The sequence below is a fragment of the Oryctolagus cuniculus genome, chromosome 7, assembly GCF_051225735.1.
Source record: "Oryctolagus cuniculus isolate XC-2025 breed Fujian yellow rabbit chromosome 7, ASM5122573v1, whole genome shotgun sequence".
Taxonomy (NCBI): Eukaryota; Metazoa; Chordata; class Mammalia; order Lagomorpha; family Leporidae; genus Oryctolagus; species Oryctolagus cuniculus.
Genome location: NC_142873.1, coordinates 62759656 through 62786792, shown reverse-complemented (window position 1 = coordinate 62786792; position 27137 = coordinate 62759656). Strand labels below are relative to the sequence as shown.

Here is a 27137-nt window from a genome sequence, read left to right as displayed (position 1 = left end):
TGGCCAAATACTGAGTGTCCTTTGGCTGAATAGGCCTTGTCTCACTTATGGCCATTGAATGACCGTAAGCGGTTGCCACAGACTCCAGGCCACCCCCAGCGTCAGCTGCTGAGTTACCCTGTCCCCCACACGGTCCCCATCTCATGCCTAGAAGCTTCCAACTCAGTCGGGACACCTGGCAATAACACCACCCTAACCAGACCCATTCCAGTCTGCTCAGACCACACAGCTCCCCCTCAGTTAGCCAGGGGCTGCCCCACTGTGCACAGAAGTCTCCTCCCAATGATTCTTTTTTTTATTGAAATCTGTTTTTATTAACATAGTGTGGAGTTTTCAGTAAGAAATTCTCATCACAAAGGTGTTTGAGTACAGCAGAACTACTGTCCCTGATTGACAATCAGTGGGACAACTAGAACGTGCTCTGCGTCATGCTCTTCTAGCCTGTCTAAACTCACTCCTGTGAGCCAGTACCCTTCCCTGCCTATTCTTCTGAATGGACCCTGGAAGACCTGTGAAGACCACTTGCACCATTCACCATCCCTCCAGAAACAGCAGGCTTGCAGGGTTTCTTTTAATTCTCTTGAAATTGATTATCCTCAGTGACAATAGTTCTTCCAGGGTAAGAGCCAACCTCTACAAATATATATCGAAAACCACACTCGCCAGTCTTTGGGTTCTCTTTCACGTCCACGTGCACTGTTCCTTGCTTCCCTGGCTCAGAGCCCTCGATGTAGAATTTCACACGCATAAGTATTTCAGCCCATCTTTTACATATTCAATAAAACTGACATGCTGCCTTCCGCCACATCTCGTCATCTCACCATAGCCTTTGACAGGTTCACCAAAGACACTCATCACCTCAGGGTGTGATCTGCATTTTTCTAAGGCCTTCCCATATATCTTATTAGGACTGGATGCAGAAAAAAGTTCTTTGAAAATTGTGTAAAACAACCCACCTGGCCGGCGCCACGGCTCACCAGGCTAATCCTCCACCTTGCGGCGCCGGCACACCGGGTTCTAGTCCCGGTCGGGGCGCCGGATTCTGTCCCGGTTGCCCCTCTTCCAGGCCAGCTCTCTGCTGTGGCCCGGGAGTGCAGTGGAGGATGGCCCAAGTGCTTGGGCCCTGCACCCCATGGGAGACCAGGAGAAGCACCTGGCTCCTGCCATCGGATCAGCGCGATGCGCCGGCTGCAGCACGCCGGCTGCGGCGGCCATTGGAGGGTGAACTAACGGCAAAGGAAGACCTTTCTCTCTGTCTCTCTCTCCCACTGTCCACTCTGCCTGTCAAAAAAAAAAAAAAAAAAACCAACCCACCTGCGATGCCGATTCCAATAAGCACCACTAGCAAGTAGGAAAAATCTCTTCCGGCTTCTTTCACTTTCTGTGAGGCTGAGATGGCCGGGTCCCTTCCCTGACCTCTGTGCACAGACACCTGCTTGTTGCTGTCCTCCTCCGCCTTCTGGGGTCTCGGGCCCCCGGTCCAAAGGGCTTTCTGTGCGACGTTGAGGCCAGGTTTGGGCCACGGGGTTCTCCGCGGCTCTTGCCGCCCCCATGTCAAACGGGGCCGGGCTTCAGGCAAGATCTGTGAAGCACCAAGTGTGGCGAGAACCAGCGCTTGCCTGAGCACCAGTGCAGCTTCTCCCTACACTGCGCAGCCCGGAGGAAGTTACTGATAATGCTCGCCGCAAGCTGTCCCACCAGGGGACGATGCCAAGTACAACCAGCAGAGCCTCACAGTCCGCCACACTGCCAGCCGGACACGTGCCTAGGTCCGCGTCACCCACAGTGCTGGGAGGCGTCTCCTACGACGGAACATCGCCCCAGAAAAATTTATGTTCGCTTTCCCTTCTCGTAAAATGCTGACCGCCTTCAACGCTGACCTCTTCTCAAGGATTCTAAGTGAGAGTGCCTGTTGGCAGCCTCCACTTACAAAATACACAGTATGGGGCCGGCACTACAGCATAGTAGACTAAGCCTCTGCCGGCGGAACCCACTCCCACATGGGCGCTGGTTCATGTCCTGGCTGCTCCTCTTCCAAACAAGCTCTTGGCTAATGGCCTGAGGAAGCAGTGGAAGATGGCCCAAGTGCTTGGGTCCATGCACACACGGGAGACCTGGAAGAAGCTCCTGGCTCTTGGCTTGCAACTGCCCCAGCTCTGGCTGTTGCGGCCATTTGGGGAGTGAACCAGTAGAAGAAAGCTCTCTCTCTCTCTCTCTCTCTGTCTCTCCCTCTGTCTGTAACTCTGCCTCTCAAATAAATAAATAAATCTTTTTAAAAACAAAAACAAAATGCAGAGTAAATTGGGAACTACATTTAATTCTTTCACTTTCCTCCCTTGCCGTGGCTTCTGTCCCATTTCATCCAGGACAGAAAGAAAACAGGATTTTATTCTGCTCTCTTCTGGCATATTGATCCGCCTAAATCAGCTGCCCAACATCCCGCCGGAATCACTGTTGAGAGCAGCAGGGACATTTTCTTTACACCGAGGGAGACTTCTGTGGTCTGGATGTCCGGGCCTGGCTGTCACATGCGAGAGAAGGCAGTGGCTAAAGGAATGGAGCAGACCCTTCCTCCCACAGAGTGAGCCTTCCTGCACGCCAGGAGCTGAGTAGCATCTGTCTTTGTCCTGGCATCACTCCCACACCAGGCAGGAGGATATCTTGGCCAAGGAGAAAAGAAGGCCGAGTATTCAGGAAGACAAAAAAAAATCTTAATAATTAAAAATGTATCGCCATTGCAAAGTAATCACTTAAAATATGCATGTGAAGTTTTTTATTACATGGAGAAATGTGCATCTTGGGATGTTACTGAAAAAAAAAAGCAGGATTAAAATGGGGAAAAATAGGGGCCGACACTATGGTGCAGTAGGTTAATCTTCCACCTGCGGCGCCGGCATCCCATACGGACGCTGGTTCTAGTCCCAGTTGCTCCACTTGCAATCCAGTTGTCTGCTATGGCCTGGGAAAGCAGTAGAAGATGGTCCAAGTCCTTGGGCCCCTGCACCCACATGGGAGACCGGGAAGAAGCTCCTGGCTCCTGGCTTCGGATCAGCGCAGTTCTGGTCATTGCAGCCATTTGGAGAGTGAACCGATGGAAGGATAACCTTTCTCTCTGTCTCTCCTCACTGTCTGCAACTCTACCTCTCAAATAAAATAAATAAAATCTTTTTTAAAAAGGTGGGAAAAATAAAATGACAATTGCATTAAAATGTGTTCAATACCAGAGTGCTGACCACGGTGCCTCTAAGTAGCCCAGCTGTGAGTCTTCTCTATTGTCCTGAGTGCTTACAATATCCATAATGAGGACATAGGGCAGCTACAATGGAAAAATAAAGCTATGCTGGGCGCTTGTGAGACAAGTTTCTTGAAGAGCAAATTCAAACATTTTTTTCCTGTAGTTTACTCACTCACCAAATACTTCCTGAGCATCCACCGCTTTCCAGGTATGCTAAGTGCTGTGGGTTCAGGGTTCAGACAAGATGAAATTGCTGTCCTTGAGCAGGTTCAAGTTCTAACAGGAAAACTGGACATAATGGTGGTGTCCAAATTAGACCAGGCCAGGGTTAGGTGAGTTGTGGAAATATTGACAAAATGCTGTGTCTATAAACAGAAGCATACCAAACATCTGAAGTATAAATATGTAGTATATCAAAATAACAGATGCTGGTGAGGATGTGGAGAATAATCTATCCTAATGCATTGCTGGAGGGAGTGTAAACCTGTACAATCCATAAGGGAAACAGCATGGGGATTCCTCAGAAAACTAAAAGTGGATCTACCATTTGACCGAACTATCCCACTCCTGGGAATACATCCAAAGGAAATGAAATCAGCATAAGATTTCCTTCCCACATTTATAGCAACTAAATTCACAATAGCTAAGATATGCAATCAACCTAGATGGCCATCAGCTGATGACTGGGTAAAGAACATGTGGCAAACATACACGGTGGAATATTATTCAGTCACGAAAAGAATGAAGTTCTGACATTTGCAACAAAATGGATGCCACTGGAAATCATTATGCTGAGTGTAATAAGCCAGACCTAAAAAGAAAAACATCACGTTTTCTCTCACTTGTGGTAATTAATGCATATAGATATACTACAATAGTTTTAACAATCTGTATCTGAGTGAAATGGATATCTTTTCACTTGATCATTGTTTGTATCCTTGCCTGTATTCCTGTTGAACTGTGGTCTTTTTACTTTTTATACGTTGAACACTTTATTTAGTAGAGCCGTGAGCCTTTCACTATATCATAAATTAAAAATGTTATCTCAAAAATTAAAAAAGAAAGGAGGAAGGAGGAAAGAAGGGAGGGAGAGAAGAAGGGAAGTAACATCATATTCTCAGAATTGTATCTATGAACTACATTGAATCTGTTCTCTTTGTATTAAAATCACAACAACATGAGAATTGATGGGGGAAATGTATGCAGCTGTTAATATAATCAAGCCATTTTGGAGAAAATTCCAGTACATGTGTTTAGAACAGTGTATAGAGCATGCTCTCCAGGCACACACATGCACACGCTCACACACATGTGTGTGTATCTTCCCGAGGAGCACACAGGCCTGTAACAGTGATTGCCTGGGGGAGGGGGATCACCATAGAGAGCAAAAGGACGGAGACAGGAGGCAGACTTGCTTGAGGCATCTGAATTATTTAAGGTGTGCTAACTGTAAAAAAAAAAAAAAAGAAAGCAATACATCTATTTTTAAAGTCCTGTATGCCACAGGAGCCATGTAGTCCACTCTGTCTTTCTGGGGCAAATATTTACAGACAATTTTGACTACCCTATCACTCAATTCTATTTAAGTTGTGTCTACGAAAGGTGCCAACTTTCATAGAATGCTATATTTAGAAGATGCTAACTATCCATTTACTTCCCCGAGACAAAAGAGAAAACTTCTGGACTTGTATATTCTCTTTATCTGCATTTTGTATTCCATTACTGCCTAGGAGTGTTATTAGTATTGAGAAGGGCAAAAATAAAGGTCACTGGAGGGCCATTTGAAAAATCCAAAGTTTGGGTAGAAGGAAGCTTCTACAGCCCAGGAAGTCTTAACCTCAAGGCAGGAATCCCTTTAATGGAGGCCCTCAGTCCTTTACGTAAGTGTGAGCCAAAGCTGTCCCCAGCCGCAGGCTGCCTCAGGTTTATCACTGATCGCCTCCCCCATGAGGCTGCAGGCCCTAGAGGGCAGACCTGTGCCTCCTATGTGAGCACACACTGGGCGCTATCTCCTGTTGCACCTAATGAGAGCTCTCCATACCCAGTTGCCCACTGGGCCCTGAAATCATTTCTTAAGCAAATGACTCTGCAGTGGCAAAAAAGAAGGCATGCATGGGGGACATCCCAATGGCATGGATACCGCGGGGTGGGAACAGACAGGAAAGCGGTGACACAGGTGTTCCTTGTGAGGCTGGGCCTCTCACTGTGCAGGCCCGCACCCAGTGCGCTGGATCTAATGTGCTTCAGCTGTGCAGCAGGACGCACAAATCTGATCCTGCTTTCATCCTTATCTAATCATTTTATGGGGCATTAAGCTGCTTGTGGCTGGACCAGTTACCAGCTGCAACAACACTGCAGGAAAGCACACAAACGCCCACGCAGGATAAAGCCTGTCCAGCTAACAGAACCATCCATCAGCATCTCTGATCAATAGTTGAGATCACTGCCTTAGCCTCCTGCCCCAATCCACTGCTCTTCTTTGGGGCAGGGAATGGCACCTGCTCAGCCGCAGGCAAGTGTTTACCACAGGTGCCCCGGGTTATGCTAAAATGTGACCAGGGTTTGCCATAAAGTTGGTGGGCTATTTTCCCATGGCAGCATGGCTTGCACAATCTCTGGGGGAAATGCAGACAGCTCACTGTACAACTCCAAGGCCAAGCTGGTCTGTGTTAATGACCACAGTTTTGCTACAACAGTGGTTATTCTTTTTGTAGGATCAGCCCTGCTATGGGGAATGATGCAGAGCCCTCGGGTAACCCGAAGGCATCTCAAACATGTTTTCGCTTGAGAGGATAATCACCGCGTGCCTCGCTTCATTCCTGCCCTTTCTCCATGTGCATGGCTTGGCTGCTGGCATATGTGCATTCTACAACTCCTGGCAGCTGCTACTCAGGGCAGCCACATTCCAGCAGGTGAGGAATGTATATTATGCAAACCATGGCAACCGGAAACACCAACATCTCCTGTAGCCCCCAAAACACTAATTGCACAGCTTTTGCAGCCAAGTCCACATATTAAAACTGGTCTGTATCCAAGGAACTAGCTATTAAGCCTGACAGTGAGATCCAGACAGGCAGTGTGGTGAAATGGTCAATGACATTACCACTGGAATCAGCCTGGGCTTGGATCCTGGTTCTAAGCCTTACTAACTGTTTGACCTTCAACAAGTTGGGGGAGCTCCCTGTGGTTTGTTTCCTCAGCTGTAAAAAGAGAGGAAATATCTCAAAAGCAGTGATGGAGATTAAATGAGTTAATACAAGTAAAGCACTTGTAATTGGGCTTGGCACAGAACTAGCCCTCAATACACATTATTTACTTGACATGAAGATGACATCACCAATAGCCAATATTTACTTATTTTCTCCAAGTCCATGATGTACGAAGTCCTACCTCCAGAGCAGATCTTTCCCCGGTGGCATACAGAGCATTTCCTCCTGGTGTCTCCCAGCCTCCTCAATCTCAGCACAACCAATGCCAACTTCATGACTGTTCCCAGTCCAATTCCAGTCTTCGCCAGTGCTCTCTGCCTCTGATCATGGCATTATCGTTCATCCTAGACAGACCCGTTTCCTCTCTCCACCTCCGCATCCCTTCACCCAGGTGACCATCTGGGCTCTCCTCATCCTCATCACCCTCATCCTATCCTCCTTTCTCCTCTGTTCCCCACACAGCAGCCAAAGCAGTGCTCTGCTAAATCACAGAGCTGTTCCTATTAACTACACAAACACACACACACACACACACACACACACAGGTGCATGCTGCCTAAAACTCCTCAGTGGTTCCCTTCTGGCTCCCAGCACAAAAGCTAAAAGTCCGTAGGTATCTGGCCCTGCCCAGTCCCCAGCCTCACCTTGCATGGCTTTGTGGTTGTTCTTTGGGCTCAGGTCATATGAGCTTTTCTCCTGTCCTTCAAGACAATATGGAGCCATCCTATCCTTTGTACCTGCTGCTTCCCGGTTCCTTTGCCTCCATAACTTCTGCTCATCTTTCAAGTCGCAGCCTGGAGGCTTTCCCAGGCCTCTGGGTAAAATCAGCTTTTTTCATGTGTTTCTGGGACAACCTGAAGCCCATTCTCCTGAATTTCCTTTGACAATGCTGTGTCCCATCCATAAATCTTTCTGTTCAGTTTGTTCTAATCTATGCAGGGAAAAGACCGATATATTGAAATCTTTGCAGTGACAAGAACTGGCAGATAACAAAAACAAGGCTTATTATCTCCTGATCTTATTCAAATTCCATGGCTTAATCATTAGAAGCAAGAATGGCATTAGTAAACAAGTAATTTTCATGACATGGTCTGGTAATATTATGGGCTTTTTATTTTTTGCATCATGTAAATCAAAACAGATGGTTTCACCTCCCTTTTCTTGATGGCACCAGTAATAGCAGATAATATTTAAGAAAAAATATTTCATAAAAATGAGTACTATCCAAATGATCATGGGTGCAGGCTGCTGCCCGTGCCTCCTCTCTCCGAGTCACTCCCCGATGTGACTTGGCAGCCCATCTCCATCAGCTCTGTGGTTGAAAAATAAATGGGTCATTGCACTGTGACAAAAGGACATTCACTGAAAATACAGCAATTAAGAATAGTTTGAACTCCAGTGGTTTTAAGTGCCCAAAGGAAGCTTGTATTTGCTGTGTGTGGGTGCCAGAAGCAGACAGATCAACAAAGCAACACAAGCTCCACCAGCAGCCTACCCGGGACATGTTTAAGAATTCAATCAGACAGAAGAAAGTGGCTGAAAGCCACTGGTGGAGGGGACATGAGGCCTTGGAAAAAGGCTGTTTTCTGCGTGACGAGCATTTAATTGAAACATTCTAGAACCTCCTGACCTGGACCTAAAAATAAGGTGTTGCAACAAAAGACATGACAATGAAGTTTTCATTTATGAAATTTTATTTTTACCTAAATGAAATTGGAAATAGATAGGAATCATTCTCTGAGAAGGTGAAGTTTCCTTGGTTTCACATACACACATACACATGTACACACACACACACACATTTGGAAGAGTTCATAAATAAAACAAACTAGCAAAAACATGGAGGTTGTTGAACCTGGATGATGGGCACATGGAAGTTGAGTTTATTAGTTTCGCTAACAAGTTACTCCTCCAATTTTTCTTCCTCACACTGGCCATTTCACAAAAAAGTCTCCCAGGCTCTACCACATGTAAAAGTCACAGGACCAGAGGCACTGCAGACCTGGCCAAGCCCATGCTGATTCTCACTGTGTGCATGTGGAAAGCAGAACCTCCTGTGGCAGAGGAAGGGTGGCACCCAGGCAGGCAACATGGAAAATAAGTGGGCAGCAGACCGAAGGGGGTGAACCACAAGAAGACAGGAAGAGCCCCGCCATGGACACACCCCGGGAAAGTGCACGTTCTGGGACCAGCTCACTATACTAGAGGGCCATTGGCACCCAAAGGGTACGTAGGCCCTGCCTCGGGTTCAACTCAAGAAGCATTAACCACATCAGAGTGTTCTGCACTGAACACACCAAGACAAATACAGAATAGTTGCAAAGTGCCGCCATCTGCAATGGCTAAAGTTTAAGTTTGTCTGACAGAGTTGAAGACTGTTTCCTGAATTATCTGCAAATCAGTCATCAGAGTAGTGTTAACCACCAAACGAAGGAAAATCTTAAAAGACCACAATTGGCATGTGGAGCAGCTGAGAGGATGATATGCCAGTGTCCTTTGTTAGCTCCAATTTTTAGAAAGCAGTGCAAAATTTTGCCTTTCCAGAGAGTCCCAAGATGGTCAAGATGTGTAGTGTTGATGGGCTCACTGTCACTGTTGGTAGTACATAACAAAGTGGCACACAGTGAGAAGGATTCGTGCCAATTACATCTTGGAACAAATTTCTGAAAAAGCAAGAGGAACATTAGCTCTGGTCTAGCCTGGCTCCATCTATGCAGGGAATGGGGGATGGAGAATTGAGTAAATAAGCCAAGTTGATAATGGATCGCACGGGGCCTCATCCATCTAAGCATTGCCCCCCCCCCACCTTCTTTTCCTTCTTAACAGCTGGTCCAAAGAACCTAAACTTAGCAAGGGCGAGGTGTAGGAAACTAGATAGTGCATTCTACAGTTGGATAGGAAATACTGGGCTCAATGTGTTTAAGGTTAAGATTAATTCCTCACTTCCTCTGAATCTATTTTAAAAGCAGAGCAAAGGGTGACATATGCTTTCTTCTAACAAAACGACAGATGATCAAAGGGTAAACATGATCCGTCAAACCCTCCAACTACTGCCACGGCCCTTTGCTTATAGAATCAGAAAGAGAAGAATTTTATATTGTGGTTAAAACTTGGTTGCTCAGTGTTTGTTCAGAAAATTTAGTAGTGGCGGTAGCCAGAAAAATAGAACCATGGTTCACTGAATTGACATGAGCCAGCAAAACAAAGGAAAAATTTAGTGGTACTGTGACAAACAAAGACCACAGGGCTCTCTGTCCCTGCAAGAGGGAGGCTGCCACTTGGAGCCTGTAAACAAAAATGCTGGCCGTCGAGGTGGAGAGTCAATTTTTCTGATTTGGAGTAGCATCCTCATTAATGTTGGCTCATTATTATTCCCCGCATTATGTAAACAAAAGTGTTCCCTCTGCATAGCACTCATTAGTGCTGATTTAATTGAATTTGGGAAGGAAAGGGAGGGCTGCCTTGAGAAGCAAAGGACTGAAGTCACGAGTGACTTACAAGTGACACTTGGCTCAGGAACATGCAGGGGACGACTGCGAGGGGACCCTCCCCTTTTCCTCCAGAGTGGCTTCCATGGCTCTCCACTAACGGTTTTCTTCCCCATCTGCTCTGCTTCACTCGTATGTGATAGTCACTCCCAACGCCCACGGAGCAATGGCCCTCTGTGAGGCTTATCCCCCCATATCTGAGAGCAATGTTATTCAATCTATGATGTCTTCAGCATAAAGCAAATCAGCTCAGAAACGGGCAGGCCATGAGATTCTAATGATTCCCGATTCCACTGTGAGAGCTCTGGGCAATTCTTCAGTCAGAGCACTTTGTAACTCTGGATGGAACCTGGTCTTTAGGCAGGGTATAATTATTAAGATTGTGTATTCTACAACGACTTTTTGAATTCCTAATACATATCGGGCTCTTAGCACTGGGGATTAGTGTTAAGCAAGACACAAAAGGATGTCTGCTCTCAGGGAGCTTTTTAAATCCAGTGCAGGGAGGCAGACAATAAGTATGAAACCAAACAAATGAGCACTGTAAAGAAAATAAAACACAGTGATGCAATTACAGCTACCAGACGGGACACCTAGGAAAACTGCGAGGAGATGCCCTTTGAGTTTGAGATGTGGACGATAGGAAGGCATCAGCCGTGCAGAGATCAGGACAGAATACTGCAGGTTGGGGCACAGCGAGATCAAAGTCTGCGAGGCAGTGATAAGCATGGGGAGATGGAGGAGCAGCAGGGGCCAGCAGGGCTGGCGCACAGTGAATGAAGGAAGTGAGTGAAGGCAGGAGTGTCATGGAGCAGGCAATGCCAAATCACAGGGAGCCTTCCGAGAAGAACACAGCGAGAGGTCTTGGGGGTTTGTTTTATCCTCGATGCAATGGGAAAACAGTCAGTGGTAAGGAAAGGGGCTTAACAAGGAGATTGATGTGATCTGGTTTGAATTTTCAACTTTCTAGCTGCAGCACACAGAGAACATCGAGGAAGGAGAGAAGCAACGAGGGCAGTGAGGAAGCTATTGCAGTCCCCGTGACAAGTAACATCAAGACGCTAATATGGGAGCAACCATTAGCATGTGATGAGTGTCGGCTTGAATACCAGGCTGTATGCTCAGCACTTTGCATGCAGTATCTCATTTATTTCTCCTAACACCCCTATGAGAAGTTAAGAGAGAGAAAGTAACCTGTCCAAGGTCACAAGTGGAGGGTCAGGCAATCCGCCTCCCGCATTCACCTGCTTTGGAACTTCGCAGTGAACACTATGAAATCCCTGGAAGGAAATCCATTTAAGACAAACATAAACACCCCTTTTTACATATCTGATGTAGTCTTGGAATCCAACATTGTGTGCTCTAGTAATCCTGTCTGAATTATGATAGATTGTGTCTGTGTGCCTAGGTGAGGGGGGGTTTTATAAGTAGAGACCAGTGGAAAGCAAAGTGCAAAGTAGCTGAAGCCGACTGAGAATGCTCTTGTTGCCTCCCAACTCTTCAGTCTCTGAGACTTGGGCCAAAGAGCAAACTCCATCTGAGAACCCTGTCCCGAGGGAGAGCTGGGTTTCAGCTGAGGTGAGGAAGTGCAGGGAACGTTCTGTAACAAGTAATTTTGTATGAGGGTGGGGAGCTGCCAGAGAACGGGGATTCCAGGGGACGCACTGGAAAGACTGGCAGAAAGCTCGGCAGTGGGAGGATGACTCAGGGGCTGAAAAAGTACAAACCAACACAGCAGTCAGGGTACAGGAGAGGCCAGGAGTGCAGAATTGTATTTTGAGGGGTGGCCAGGGAAGAGAAGTAGGAAACTAACTGGGCTCATGGTTTAAACAGAACTTCATCAAGATCTCAAACATTCTCTCTCTTTCTCTCTCTCTCTCTCTTCCCCCAATACAGGGCTCCAGGTCCTACATATGGGTCCTGCAGTCAGTTCCCAGTCCCCCATCACTTTCATCACACATGCCCATGTCCATAAGGATGGCATATATAATCTACTCAATTAAAATGGTCACATGTCACCAAACAGCCCCACACAGAAGCTAAGAGTTTCGGGGTGGAGATTTTAGGATGAATCCCTCTCAAAGATTTCCAAATCACCCTCCTCTCTAGGCATGTATGCCTGGATGAGTCCCTGAAATAACACGAACCTACACTTCCTTTACAAAAAATTACCAGTGGAGAGCCAAGGGATAAAATGGAGCTAGACATTGAAACAATTTGGTCTGCTTTTCCAAAATACAGATCTACACAATTCTTCTTGCCCTTCTGAGGGGAAGGCAGGGGATGCTCTAAAGACAGACATTGAGAACACTTTAATGAGAATTTGGGGAAACAGCAATTTTGAAAGGAATCTAGATGCAGAAAGGAAACTAATATTTATTGAGCGACTGGCCCGGGCCAGCCTCACCTGCATATCTCATTTAATCCTTCCAACCCTTCATTTCTCAATGCTGTGCTCTCATTAAAAACACTCACACATTAACCCACACAATGACTTGAGCTCACAAACTTGACCAAGCTTGAGCAAATTATATGAGCAAATTAATTACATGTTATGGGGATTCCAAAATAGGTTTTCAAATAGAAAGGCACCCTTCTGCTGATCCCTAATCCTAGGGGAGCAAATCCAACATCAGAAGTCATGAGCACATTACATGCAACTGGATCATCTACCCCTGGGCAATAGGTCAGAGAATTAAGATAATTACATACTTTTTGGTTAATTGCCTGAGATGAAACATTCTATAGATGTTTAAAATGTCAGTGGAGTTGCACTTTGGTGCAAGCTACCACAGGAATCTTACAAATTTCCCTGACATTTAGCAAGAGTCAAATAGAACATCTATTGGAGAGTGCAGGACCAAAAATTCCCACACACCACGGCCTGCTTCACTTGCAGCCCTTGTGCTGTTAGCACAGCCTTCTCTCAGGCCTCCACCCACCCAGTTCTCTCAGTACAGTTCTCTGTCCCTTACTCTTAACACCACACCATCTACAGGCTCAACCTTACTTTTCCCAAGGCTATCTAGGAGCCCCTGAAAAATAAGGGCAATGAGCGAAAAGCTCAAAACACAAACACTTGTGAACAAAACACCTTTCACATCTCCCTTTCCAATTAGAACATCTGTCAAGGTTCTGGCCAGAACAGGCAAGACAGACATTAGACACTGCCTCCTCAATGTGTTCCTACCGCCCTCTCCTTGGCCAACAGAATGTCCATGCAGCCTTGGCTCAGGGATGTCAAACAGTACTGCTAGTCAACCATGGAACATCTGCTGGGGGTAGATGGGGTAGGTCCAGGAAAGGTTTCTTCCATAATCAAAGGGGTGGAACTATCCATCCTCCCTTCCTTTTGTTTTGTTTTTTAAATACATTATTCCTATGTACTGTTGTTCTCTTTGGGACTTCCTTTGTTTTTCTTTTTTTAAAGGTCTATTTATTTTATTTAAAAGAGAGAGAGAGAGAGGGAGATACAGAGAAAGAGGTTTTCCATCCATTGTTTTAGTCCTCAAATGGCTACAATGGCCAGGGCAGGACCAGGCTGAAGCCAGGAGCCAGGAGCTTCTTCCAGTGATCTTATGAAAATGCACAAAAGGTCTCAGTCTCTATAGTCAGGCAGAGGACCTAGGAGCAGCCTCTTTTTGGCAACAGCAACACCAGCCTCATTGGGCCAGGCTGACACTGAAAAACCAGGGTCTCTTGCTGAATGAATTTTTCAGCTGGGAAGGAATTCCATGCCCATAAACACTCATTCTCTGTGGTATAGAAATCATGATGGAGACTATAAAATCCTAGAATTTTAGAGTTGGAAAAATGTTGAAAATCATCATCTGGCCAAGATGTTTTATTTTATAAATGTGGAAAGAAATTATCTTATTCATTTCCTACTGACAACTACTGACCTTTTTTTTAGACTTATTTATTTATTTAAGAGGTAGAGTGACAGAGAGAGAGAGAATGAGACAGAGAGAAAGGTCTTCCATCCTCCCCGCCCCCCCCCACCTCCCAAGTGGCCACAACGGTAGGAGCTAGGCCAATCCAAAGCCTAGAGCCAGGAGCTTCCTCTGGGTCCCCACAGAAGTAAAGTGATCCAAAGACTTGGACCATCTTCCACTGCTTTCCCAGGCCATAGTAGAGAGCTGGACTGGAGGAGAAGTAGCCGGGACATGAAGCAGCGGCCATATAGGATGCTGGTGCTGCAAGCAGAGGCTTAGCCTACTAAGCCATGGCGCTGGCCCCAAATACTGACATTTTTAAAAACTGAAAAAAACCCTGACTTTTTCTTACAAGAGAATTTCAGTAATATGCTTTAGACTATCTATATAAACATGACAGTTCATTTTTTTAACTTTTGTTTAATAAATATAAATTTCGAAAGTACAGCTTTTAGATTACAGCAGTTTTCCCCCCATAACCACCCTCCTACCCGCAAACCATCCCATCTCCTACTCCCTTTCCCATCCCATTCTTTATCAAGATTCATTTTCAACTATCTTTATACACAGAAGATCAAATTAGTATATACTAAGTAAAGATTTCAACAGTTTGCACCCACACAGACACACAAAGTATAAAGTACTGTTTGAAGACTAGTTTTACCATTAATTCGCATAGTACAATACATTAAGGACAGAGATCCTACATGGGGAGTAAATGCACAGTGACTCTCGTTGTTTATTTAACAATTGACACTCTTAATTATGACGTCAGTAATCACCAAGGCTCTTGCCATGAGCTGCCAAGGCTATGGAAGCCCCTTGAGATCACAAACTCTGACCTTATTTAGACAAGGCCATAATCAAAATGAAAGTTCTCTCCTCCCTTCAGAGAAAGGTACCTCCTTCTTCGATGGCCCGTTCTTTCTGCTGGGATCTCACTCACAGAGATTTTTCATTTAGGTCATTTTTTGCCACAGTGCATGACAGTTTATTTCTAACAGGTGCTTGGCATGTAGAATTCCCTTCTAAATGTTTGTTGAAAGATGTGGAAAAAACAAACTGGAAAAGGAAAATTTTCTGGCTTCTCCACGCTCTCAACATGTTGTCATAGGAAAGAACCTCTGGGTGGCTGTCCTAAGTTGCCATGTTTCTTAATTAACATCAGGATAAAATTATTCCTCAGATAATTAAGCCAGAAGGAGTAAATTAAATTTATATTTGGGTCTACATAAACCCTTTTGCTTTGGAAGTTTACAAATATATGAGCACATGTTTAATAACTATATGTAGAGAATGTTATCTTCCAATACTGATTTTTTAAACAAAACTTTTAAAGATTTTATTTATTTATTTGACAGGTAAAGTTACAGACAGTGAGAGGGAAAGACAGAGAGAAAGGTCTTCCTTCCAGTGGTTCACTCCCCAAAATGGTCACAACAACCAGAGCTGCACAGATCTGAAGCCAAGAGCCAGCAGCCAGGAGCTTCTTCCAGGTCTCCCACACGGGTGCAGGGGCCCAAAAACTTGGGCCATTTTCCACTGCTTTCCCAGACCATAGCAGAGAGCTGGATTGGAAGAGGAGCAGCCAGGACTAGAACCACAGCTCCAGCCCCTCAATATTGATTTTTTAAAAGATTTATTTATTTAATTGAAAGTTGAGAGACAGAGAGAGAGAGATCTTCCATCCACTGGTTCACTCCCCAAATGGCCACAATAGCCAGAGCTGGGCTAGGCTGAAGCCCAGAGTCAAGAGCTTCACCCAATCTCCCATTTGGGTACAGAGGCCAAGCACTCGGGCCATCTTCTGCTGCTTTCCCAGGCACATTATCAGGGAGCTGGATGAGAAGTGGAGCAGCTTAGACTTGAACTGATGCCTATTGGAATATCGGCATTACAGGTGGTGGCTTTACTCACTACACCACAACACCAGCCCCACAACATTGATTTTGCCAAATACGTACGCTGCACTCACAGGGGATCTTTGTGCCCTTCTCCCCTCCCAGTTTGAAAATGCGATGACCCTGGGATGCCCTGTTGAGTCGACTCCAGCTGCCCAGGGCACTCTGGAAAACTGAGACAACAGCCCTGCCCCAGCTCCATTTCCTGTTCACTTCTCTGTGCTTTCCCTAAAGCCGCCTGCCCCCAGGAATCAAAAGTTTCGACAGCTGAGGGGAGGTAAAGCCTCAGTAAAGTTCTCAGAGTCTGTTAACAAACAACATAGATACAGTTTCTATCCACAGAACGGCATTTGTACTTGGGCAAAGTACAGATACAATAAGAAATTGGAATGAATCTAAGTTTTCTGGACATACAGTTGATTAGTTCAAAATGACACAGGGAAAGAAAAACATCCTAAAATTATCATCTGCCTTCCAATGAGTAGAAACCTTGCATGTGCAAGTCCTCTTTGAAGTCCTTTGAAGAATACAAGGAAGGAAGAAAAGATTTGAGGTCAAATACTTCTAGGAGGTGACATGCTGATCGAAATGCAAGTCAAATGTGAAGCAGGTTATTTCTGATCCCTTGCTTGGCTGGTCGGGCAGGAGAAAGCCTGGGCTGGAAGAAAGGAAGTGTAGGTGCCAAGAAGTAGAGAAGTGAACAGCAGAGGAGGATCCTGAAATCAAGGACTTCGCCCTGAACCACCTCCCAGTTTTTCCCTCTGCACAGAATGAGACATAATGCATCTCAGGGGCTTTAGAAGATGAATTATAGGGAACCGGCATGTGGCACAATGTGTTGTGGCACCGAGGGTTAGGCTGCTGCTTGCAACACTAGCATCCCGTATCAGAGCGCCAGTTCAAATGCTGACTGCTCCATTCTGATCCAGCTCCCTGCTCATGCACCTGGGAAAGCAACAAATAAATGATTGCCCAAGTGCTGGGGCCCCTGCCACCCATGTGGGACAGTAGAATGGAGTTCAGGCTCCTGGCTATTGAGGCCATTTGGGGAGTGAACAAGCAGATGGAAGATTCCCTCTCTCTCTCTCTCTCTCTCTCTCTCTCTGGGTGTGTGTGTGTATGTGTCCCTCTGTTTCTCTGACATTCAAATAAATAAATAATAAAACTGTTTTAAAAATAAGGAGAAGATGAGTTACAGGGGCAGGCAATGTGCTGCCTTCAGGAAGGGCACATGGTCTTTAGCCAAAATGTACATGAGTTTCTCTGAAGGAGGTGTGCAAGTGGGATGCATGAAAAATATTTTAGAATAATAAAGATGATCTCTGGTCTTTTCCATTGGCTCCTGGCACAGAGCTTCAACCATCCTCAGAATCTACTGAGTGTTGGGCAGAATTGGATCCCTCCTGAAAATTTGTATGTTAACGTCCTAAACCCAGTACCTCAGATTGCGGCTGAATTTGGAGACAGGGTCTTGTTGAGGTAATGAAATTAAATGAGTTTATTAGGGTGAACTCTAATCCAATATGACTGGTGCCCTTATAAGAGGAGGAGAATAGTGGGCCCACAATGTGGCACAGCAGGTTAAGCTGCCCCTGTGATGAGAGCATCCTGAACTGGAGTGCTTGCTTCAAGATTAAGTACTCTGCTTCTGACCTAACTTTCTGCTAATGTGTCTGGAAAGGCGGCAGAAGATGGCACAAGTGCTTGGGCCCCTGCTACCCAAGACAGAGACCAGGACTGAGTTCCTGTCTCTTGGTTTTGGCCTGGCCCAGATCTGGCTGTTATGGTCATTTGGGGAAAGAACTCTCTCTTTCTCTTTCTCTTTCTCTTTCTCTTTCTCTTTCTCTTTCTCTTTCTCTTTCTCTTTGTGTGTGTGTGTGTGTGTGAGAGAGAGAGAGAGAGAGAGAAAGAGAGAGAGAAAGAGAGAGAAAGAGATACAGAGAGTCACCTTCAAATAAATAAATTTTAACAAGAGATGATTATGACAAAGACACACACAAAGGGAGGACTAAGAAGAGACACAGGGAGAAGACAGACATCTGACGCCAAGGACAGAAACCTCAAAAGAAACTGGCCTTGCTGATACTTTGGCCTTTTACTTATAGCTTTGAAAACGTTGAGAAAATAAATTCCTGTTGTTTAAGCCACCTGGTCTGTGACAACTTGTTATAGCAGCAGTAGCAGCTAAAACACCAAGTGATGTGGGCGATTGTTATACCAATGAGGGAACTCCTGGTGGGCACCTAGAAAGCTTCAGGGTGGGGTTTGGACACAAGCACAACTGATCACATGATGACAGAGTTGGAACTCTGGGCCAGCCAGAACTCCAGGGAAGATAGCATTGCTGGAGATAGAGCCAGATCAAATGATCAGTAGTTTTATTGGTGATGCCTATATTAAAAAAATAATAATAAAAACTCTGGACCTGGGGCCAGTGCTGTCGCATAGTGGGTAAGTTGCCACCTGCAGTGCCGGCATCCCATATGGGCGGCAGTTCAAGTCCCGGCTGTTCCACTTCTGATCCAGCTCTCTGCTGTGGCCTGGGAAAGCAGTGGAGGATGGCCCAAGTCCTTGGGCCCTTGTACCCATGTGGGAGACCTGGAAGAAGTCCCTGGCTCCTGGCTTCAGATCAACCCAGCTCCGGCCAATGTAGCCATTACATTGCTTATACCGAGTTAATTGTTTGGGGATAAAATGCTACTGTTTTTTGTTTGTTGATTTTGTAATCTGAAACTTTACTGACTTGGTTTTCCAGTTTTAATAGCTTTTTGGCAGAGTGTTCAGGCTTTTCCAGGAATAGTATCATGTAATCTGCAAACATGGATATTTTGACTCCCTCTTTTCTGATTTTCGTGCCCTTTCTTTGCCTTCTTAATTGCATTGCTAATACTTCCAATGCTATATTGAATAAGAGTGGTGACAGTGGACATCCTTGTCTCGTTCCAGATCTGGGGGAAATGCTATCAGCTTTTCCCCATTCAGTATGATATTGGCTATCTATTCGTCATATTGCAGACTTTATAATTTTGAGCTATCTTCCACTTATACTTGATTTGTAGATGGTTTTTATCATAAAGAGAAGTTGAATTTTGTCAAGTGCTGTCTCTGCATCTACTGAGATGATTTTATGGTTTTTCTTCATTCTGTCATGGGATTTATGATTAATATTGATCTGTGAATGTTAGGCCACTTTCACATCTCTAGGATAAATCCCGTTCAATCATGACGTATGATGTTTTCTATGTAGTGTTGAATTCAGTTTGCTAGTATTTTACTGAGCATTTTTGCATATATGAGCATTAGGGATCCTGTGTGTATATCAAAGTCCTAGATTCCCAGATGGGGCTTTACTAATGTATTCCCTTCCTTTCTTGTGTATCTGCTATGTATCTGTAGTTTTCTTTATGTGTTGTGTCTTTGTTTGGGTTTGGTATCATTATGATGCTGGCCTTGTGAAAAGAGTTTGGCAGAGTCCCATCCTGTTCTTTGCAGTCATTTGTTACAGCAGGATTAGGAACCACAGTAGTTGTAAGTGGGGGTGCTATAGAGTTCAGGAAGAAAAGAGATCAATATTCATTAAAATGAGGGGCCCTCAAGAGAAGGAGGAGAGGTTGAGACATGGGAAAGGCCTTGATGACTGAATCAGTTGGGGATTCCTTTTTCTACATGTTACAGAAAGCTATCACAAGGACATAAGCTGCTTATTGTCTTCATTCCACAAGGATTCCAAACGAGGGTAACTCAAACTGGTAATGTCATCAACTCTTGGGGCTCCTTTAAACTTTGACTCCATCCTTAATTCATGACTTTTAGCCTATGGTTGCCTCATAGTCACAAAATGGCTGCTTTGTCTCTAGTCTAATATCCTCATTTAAGATAGAAAGAAGAGAGCAATGAGGAAATAGCGATGCCTAGATCAATAAAGCAAAAATTCCAAAGAACTGTCTAGCAGATAAGCCGTAACTGTGACCCACAGTCATTTCTAGGCCCAGAGAAAGCTAGCAAAATTTAAATGAATGGCCCCAACAAAACTACTGAAAGCTAGTAACAGTAACAGAGCGCAGCAAGCACAGTCTGAGGCACAGAGAGCTGGCACTCACAACCCGATACTGGAAGGATGCATCCAGTAAACACACAGGAAAGGAGCCAGAGAGATGGCAGCTCTCCAGGGAACACTGGCAAATCCCCATCTGGGAGTCCAGGATTCTGCTAGCACACACACATTAGAAGCCGTGCGGGTATAAAAGAGAACGAACACAGATGAAACGGCTGTGGCCATGCTCCATGGACACCAAACCAGACGAAAGCCATCACTTTCCTAACAGAAATCAGAAATCCGTGAAAATGGTCAGTTGTACTAATGATGGCAACAGCTTGTCAATGTCTCCTCCTGCTGAAAATTAAGTATCTGCTTTGTTCTTTACTCGTCCTGCTGGTAATTTCATCTCTTGGAAGGCACAGGAAGCTACAAAGGGACTGGATGCTCCAGATCCAATTCTAAGGAATATGGAAAACATGGCAAGAGACTGGAGTCACAGGAAGTGACCATGTCATTTTGAGTGTGTGGTAGAGAAAGAAAGGAAAGCTGCAAACTGCCGGGCATGTACCATAGGCTTTAGAAAATAAGAGATGCGATTATTTTAGAAAAAAGATCCATAACCAGACATTCTGAAGAGGGTTTGGATATTTTAAAGATATGAAATTTTGTAGACAAAAATGATCTTAGCTGGTGTCGCGGCTCAATAGGCTAATCCTCCACCTGCGGCGCCAGCACACCGGGTTCTAGTCCCTGTCAGGGCGCCAGATTCTGTCCCTGTTGCCCCTCTTCCAGGCCAGCTCTCTGCTGTGGCCCAGGAGTACAGTGGAGGATGGCCCAAATACTTGGGCCCTGCACCCGCATGGGAGACCAGGAGGAAGCAGCTGGCTCCTGGCTTCAGATCAGCACAGTGCGCTGGCCGCAGCGCCATTGGAGGGTGAAACAACGGCAAAGGAAGACCTTTCTCTCTGTCTCTCTCTCTCACTGTCCACTCTGCCTGTCAAAAAAAAAAAAAAAATGATCTTATCATTTGTAGAAGAAAAATAGAGAAGCAGTTAAAAAATCAGGGAGATTCCCCTGAAGTTCTCTGAATAGCTAAGATTTAAAATCATATATTGGGGTGAAAAAAGAACAGACATAAAACCACAAATAAATACTTCCACGGATTCTTTGTGAGGGTAGAAATGGTGACCTTTTTTCCTTAATTCTGCTTCTGTAGAGACTGTATTAGAAAGTACAAAAACTTTCAAAAGTAGCCCATAAATTCTAAAGGCAACTAATTTTTAATATGATATAATTGGTATTTATATGATATATTGATAAATAATCAGTATTATCCTTAATAATATGAGTATATTATACTATACTATGAGATGAATATGATATAATTTCAATAGGTGATAGAGACGAAAATATCTCTACTTTTGCTTCCATAATTTCATTATAAAGATGACCTTCAGGGTGAACATTTAGCCCAGCAGTTAATATACCACTTGTGACACCTGCATATCCAACTGCGTGGGTTCAAGTCCAGGTACCATTTACAATTCCAGCTAATTGCTAATGTACACCCTGGGAGGCAGCAGGTATTGGCTCAAGTAATGGGGTCCCTGCCACCCATCTCAGGGATCTGGATTGAGTTCCTGCTCCTAGACTCCTCCTGGCCCAGCTCTGGTTGTTGTAGACAACTGGGGAGTGAATCAGCAGATGAGACCATTGTCTGTCTATCTGTCTCTCTCTCGCTCTCTCTCTCTTTCTCTCTCTTCCCTCTCAAATAAATAAAACAATTTTTTAAAAGACATTTAAAAATTTTTAAAAAGATCTTCAAATATTTAAATTACAATAAACAAATTAAATATTATAATAAGGTGTGGGGAGCAATCCGGACTGGACTGAGTTACTGGAATTAAAACTTATTCTATGCATCTGCTCTCCCACAATATGGCGCTGGGAGAGAAGTAAACAGCTTCCGCACAGCTGCCTCCAGTTCAACTAATAAACTGTAGGACTTGCTCCTGATTGGAGGAGAGCAGCGTACTCGGCGTGTGGGCAGCCGAGTTAGGATTGGCGGAGGAGGACTATAAAGGAGGAGAGAGACGGCATGCACCAGGAACATCTAAGGGGAACATCTAGCTGAAGGAACACCTGTGCAGCCCCCGAGAAAGCCGGCCGGCGGTGTGCCGCTCCCCTGCGGAAGTGGGGAATGTGGCCAGGGGGAACTGCCCTTCCACGGAGGTGGAAGGGATAGTAGCCAACCCGGGAAGAACCAGCAGCAAACCCGGGGAGGGCCGAGCAGACGAAAGAACAGCGCAGGGTCCTGTGTCGTTCCTCCACGAAGAGGGGGAGCGACAATAAGGGAGAATAATTCTTAATGTAAATGAGAAGGTAGTAGGAAGACATCCAGATATTTTTCAATATATTTAGTTCAAAATTCATTTACGAGACCAGAGTGGCACGCGGTTGACTTCCTTTCCACTAAATCTCTTTGAAATAGAATAAAGATATACAAATAGAAACCAAATAAACATCTGGGCTCCAGTTACAGCCTGAACATGCTGTCTTCCTCATTGAAAAAAGTCTTACCTGATCATAGGGAACATATTTTCAGTCACAGCAGATATCTACAATACCCTCATTTTCTATCTTATCATCTTCTCTTTCTTTTCTGCCACCTGCAGCCGCGATGTCTGAAATAGCACAAAATCTCCTCTTCTCTCTCCCTTTCTCTCTCTCTGCATGTGTATGTGTGTGTGTGTGCGCGTGTGTGTGTCTCAGTTTTCTCAGATACCTACTCCCTCACGTTCGTGTCTTTCCCGCGTTTCCTGCACCACTTCTAATATCTCCCCACTGTCAGTGGCAGCTGGAGCCACTATTCCTCTGTGAGCTCATCAGACAACTTCAGAATTCCTGGAAGATCCTGTGTCTGTCCACATTTCTCTTCAAAGAAGGAAATGTGTTGAAATCCCTGCTAAGTATAATTCTCTTCTTCAAATATTTAAAGAGAATTTCTCTTTAAGAAGAATCTCTCTTCAAATCTTTAAAGAGTTTCTGGTGGACAAAATTCTGTACCTTACTACCCCCAGAAAAAGACTAAATATATGCTGCAATAAAGTAAAATAATGGGGCATCAGATAGACGTTTTTTAACAGAGTTTTTGATGAGAAGTGAGTCAAATCATATTGGCAGAAAACTAGAGTTGGAAAAAGTAAATGAACATACAAAGAAATAATCCAGAGGCCTGGAATAGCAGAAGCAAGGGAAGTAGAGGCAGAGCCATTCTTCCTTACAGATCCAGGAGGGGTTCAAACTCAAGACTGGCCACTGGAGAATGCAGCATGGGGCCTGGAGCAGCAGGCAGTCAGGGAGATGGAGGCACTGCCACATTACCAGGTGAAAGCAAACTGCTCTGCTGGGCTTCACTCTTCAGTTCAGACTCACAGGGCTGGGGGACGTCCAGCCTGCGGGCGGTATGAGGCCCATGAAATCATTTGGTCTGGCTCTGCCAAGGCAACCGCAGGCAAAATTCAATAAATCTATAGCTGGCTAATTTTTAAGTTGACAATTTTGTATGGTCCCTGAATGATGTTATAAATATCCAAATGGCCCTTGGCAGAAAAAAGGTCGCCTACCCGTAAGGGAAAGAGTATTTTTCAAATAGATAGCAGGTGTGAGGAGCTGTGCAATTTGATTCCCACAAAGAGAAAACATGAGGAACAATAGATGCAATTAGAAACACCACCTGATTAAGTTTATGTTAATCTATCATTATTCAAGACCCATCTGTCTCCTGCAAGATCAGACAAGATAAAAGACATAATAGGAATCACCAGCCATGCATCTTCTAAGTCTTTCATAGTAGCATTAATCTCTTCTGTTCCCTTAAAGATTCATGGTTTACAACATCATCCTTTCTACTATAATAAACCTAAACTATAGGTCAGAGTGAATATTTTATTAGCTGCTCGGTACATCTATTTCAACTCTCCATTAAGGCCCTGTGCAAATAACCACAAGATGATACATAGACTCATTGGGCTCATCATGATAGAAGTCTGGGGTGTTTAACATCTTCATTAGTCAAGATGATCTGTATTATGTAGGAATAGCAAATGACTCCAAATATCAGTGTCCTGCAAAATCTAAGGATACTTTCTGGTTCATGCAGCATATCCATCATAGACTGAGTATGAGTCTATCCTGGGTCGTCACTCAGGGACCCAGGCTAGTAGCTACAATCTGGAGCATTGTTGATCTCACAGAAGAAGAAAAAGAGAAGGGAAAACACACCGTGTCTTAAAGCTTTTGTCCAGGAGTAATATATGACACTCTGCCAGCATGTCATCAGCCAAACCAAATCACATAATCACTCCTGAATTCAACATGGCATGATACAATCCTGCCATTGTGAAGATGCTATAAGGACAGAGGATATAACATTTGGAAAACAGTAATGAAATCTATTGCATTGCTTGGGACATTTTGGATACTAATACTTACAGAGTGGTATCAGGTCAGAGGTCATGTACAATAATTCTAGAAAAATCTGGGAATGTCTGTGTAGAAGATGTATAGTATACCCTTGCAATAATGTCAGAGGATTCTTCCTTTGGGAGATAGTTCTCCCTATCACTCCAGAATTCCAGATTAGAGAACTGGTTCAGGTCTGGAAATTGGATGAATGGTGTTAATTCCCAATTGTGATTAAATTAACTCTCTACACACAGAACTAGAACTTTTCTATTTTATATACAAAATGAAACCACATTACATAAATGTAAAACTGCCTATCTATTGCAGTCTTAACGGCACCATGATCAATTTGCCATCATCAAAAATATCTGTGAGTTAAAGTGGTCTACTTATCACTAATTGGTTGCACCTTCTTTTGTCAGTATCTGCCAGCACATGGCCTCTGTCACTGAGATCCAAACAATTTCTGTGGCAGCATCTTCAGCTGTCACCCCAGCCTTCAAAGATGGACACTTTCCAATAAATCTGGTGCTCCTCTCACTAAGGTCTTTTCCTATGTTGTGATAAAGGAAATATCCTCCTAGGTCTTTAATGAGCTGTCATAAGAGAGCATATTGGTTAGCGAGGGCTATTGCAATAAAATACCAGAGATTGGGTGGCCAGTCAAAACAACAGAAACTTGTTTTCCACAGTTCTGGAGGCTGGAAGTTCAAGATTACGGTAGAGTTGGGTTTGTCCAGGGGGCCTTTGTCCTCAGCTTGCAGATGGCCATCTTCTCCACATTTGATCTTAGCCAAAAAGGCCAAGAAGCCATATAATGGCCATCTTCTCATTGTGTCCCCACATGGCCTTTCCTCAGTACATGTGCACCCCTGGTGCCTCTTCCTCTTCTCATGAGGTACCCAGCACATTTAAGGTACCACCCTTATGACCTCCACTAGCTTTACCTCCTTTGGCCAGCGCCACGGCTAACTAGGCTAATCTTCCACCTGCAGCGCCGGCACTCCGGGTTCTAGTCCCAGTTGGGGCACCGGTTCTGTCCCAGTGGCTCCTCTTCCAATCCAGCTCTCTGCTGTGGCCCGGGAAGGCAGTGGAGGATGGCCCAAGTGCTTGAGCCCTGCACTCGCATGGGAGATCAGGAAGAAGCACCTGGCTCCTGGCTTCGGATTGGCGCAGCATGCCAGCTGTAGCAGCCATTTTTGGGTGTAAACCCATGGAAGGAAGGCCTTTCTCTCTGTCTCTCTCTCACTGTCTAACTCTGCCTGTCCAAAAATAAATAAATAAATAAATAACTTTACCTCCTTAAAGGTGCTATTTCCAAATGCAGTCACTCTGGGGGTTAGGGCTGCAAATATGAATCTAAAGTACACGCTTCAGTCCATAACACACCCTTTGTTAATATGTGTTAACTTTCATATAGCAGACCTCATGAGGCAGTGAATTAAAAACAATTCTCTGGCTTTTAATCTCCAAATGTTGGTTATGGTTTTTGTTTACATTGGCCTTTGTAGGCCTGGTTTGCACACATTTTAGTATTTGGAGTCCTATAACTTCAAATGATAAAATAGTATTCTGGAGCAATCCTGGAAGCTTTTCTGCTTTGCTGATTAATATCTTAAGCAAGTATTCTAAAACCCTGAGGTCATTGTTTCTATCTGTAATTTCTCCAGTGCACTCAGAAATACCCAGCTCACCCACAATCCCTATAGTTCTTACTTCAACGGTGTCCAGATATCACAGCAGCCACTTGGTCTCCAAATACTGCACCTTTCATAATAAGCCATTTATTCCATGCAAGTACAAGTAATAATCTATGTAACATTTTTCTCACGAATTTCTAACATTCCAGAAGTCATAGCTATTTCAGAGCTTACATTTCCAATAACTAAGCCTAAATTCCCATTTTTGAAGATCTTATCCTTGAATCCACTCTTGTCAAGTGTTCAGTCAGAAAAAAAGTCTATTATAGGTAATCCAAGTAAATTATCTAATAAACCAATGTCATAATGTTGAAATGGCTTTCTTTACAAATCTTATGGGTATCTTTCATTGGCCTATTCTAAACAAGAACATTACTGGCAAACGATTCTAGGAAATTTTGTCCCCAGATTTCCAACCTCCTTTGCAACAAGGGGGACACTGAATATCAATAAACAGGGACCAGCATTGTGCCACAACAGGTTAAGACCCTGCCTGTGATGCCAGCATCACATGTGAGTGTCAGTTCAAGTGCCAGCTGCCCCACTTCTGATCCAGATCTTTGCTAATACATCTGGAAAGGTAGCAGAAAATGACCCAAGTATTGGTCCCCAGACACCCAAGTGGGAGGCCCAGATGGAGTGCCAGGCTTCAGCTTTTTCCAGCTTTGGCCATTGTGGCCATTTGGGGAGGGAAACAGAAGATGGAAAATATCTCTCTCTCTCTCTCTCTCTCTCTCTCTGGTTCTCTGTCTCTTTCTCTCTATCTGTAACTCTGCCTTTCAAATAAATAAAAATAAAATATTTTTTAAAAATAGATATATATCTGGCACACATCTCTATCTGAAGGTTATTGGAGGATATCCTCCACAAAAATGAACTAAATAAAAAAGGAGAAGGGCCTGAGATTCTAGAAACTGAAATTCAGGACATAAGAGAAACAAAAGTACTTTCCAGAATGATAATGAAAGGAAGTGCTCACTATGGAAGTCAGTCTGGAGATTCCTCAGAAATCTGAATATAACCCTACCATAAAACCCAGCCATCCCACTCCTTGGAATTTACCCAAAGGAAATGAAATTGGCAAACAAAAAATCTGTCTGCACCCTAATGTTTATTGCAGCTCAATTCACAATAGCTAAGACCTGGAATCAACCCAAATGCCC

General features: G+C 44.4%; 1 pseudogene; it reads right to left on the bottom strand.

The window, feature by feature from the left end:
- Nucleotides 1-533: 533 nt before the first annotated feature.
- Nucleotides 534-27137, bottom strand: part of LOC149125596 (mitochondrial import inner membrane translocase subunit Tim21-like) — a 79386-nt pseudogene continuing 52782 nt past the window's right edge.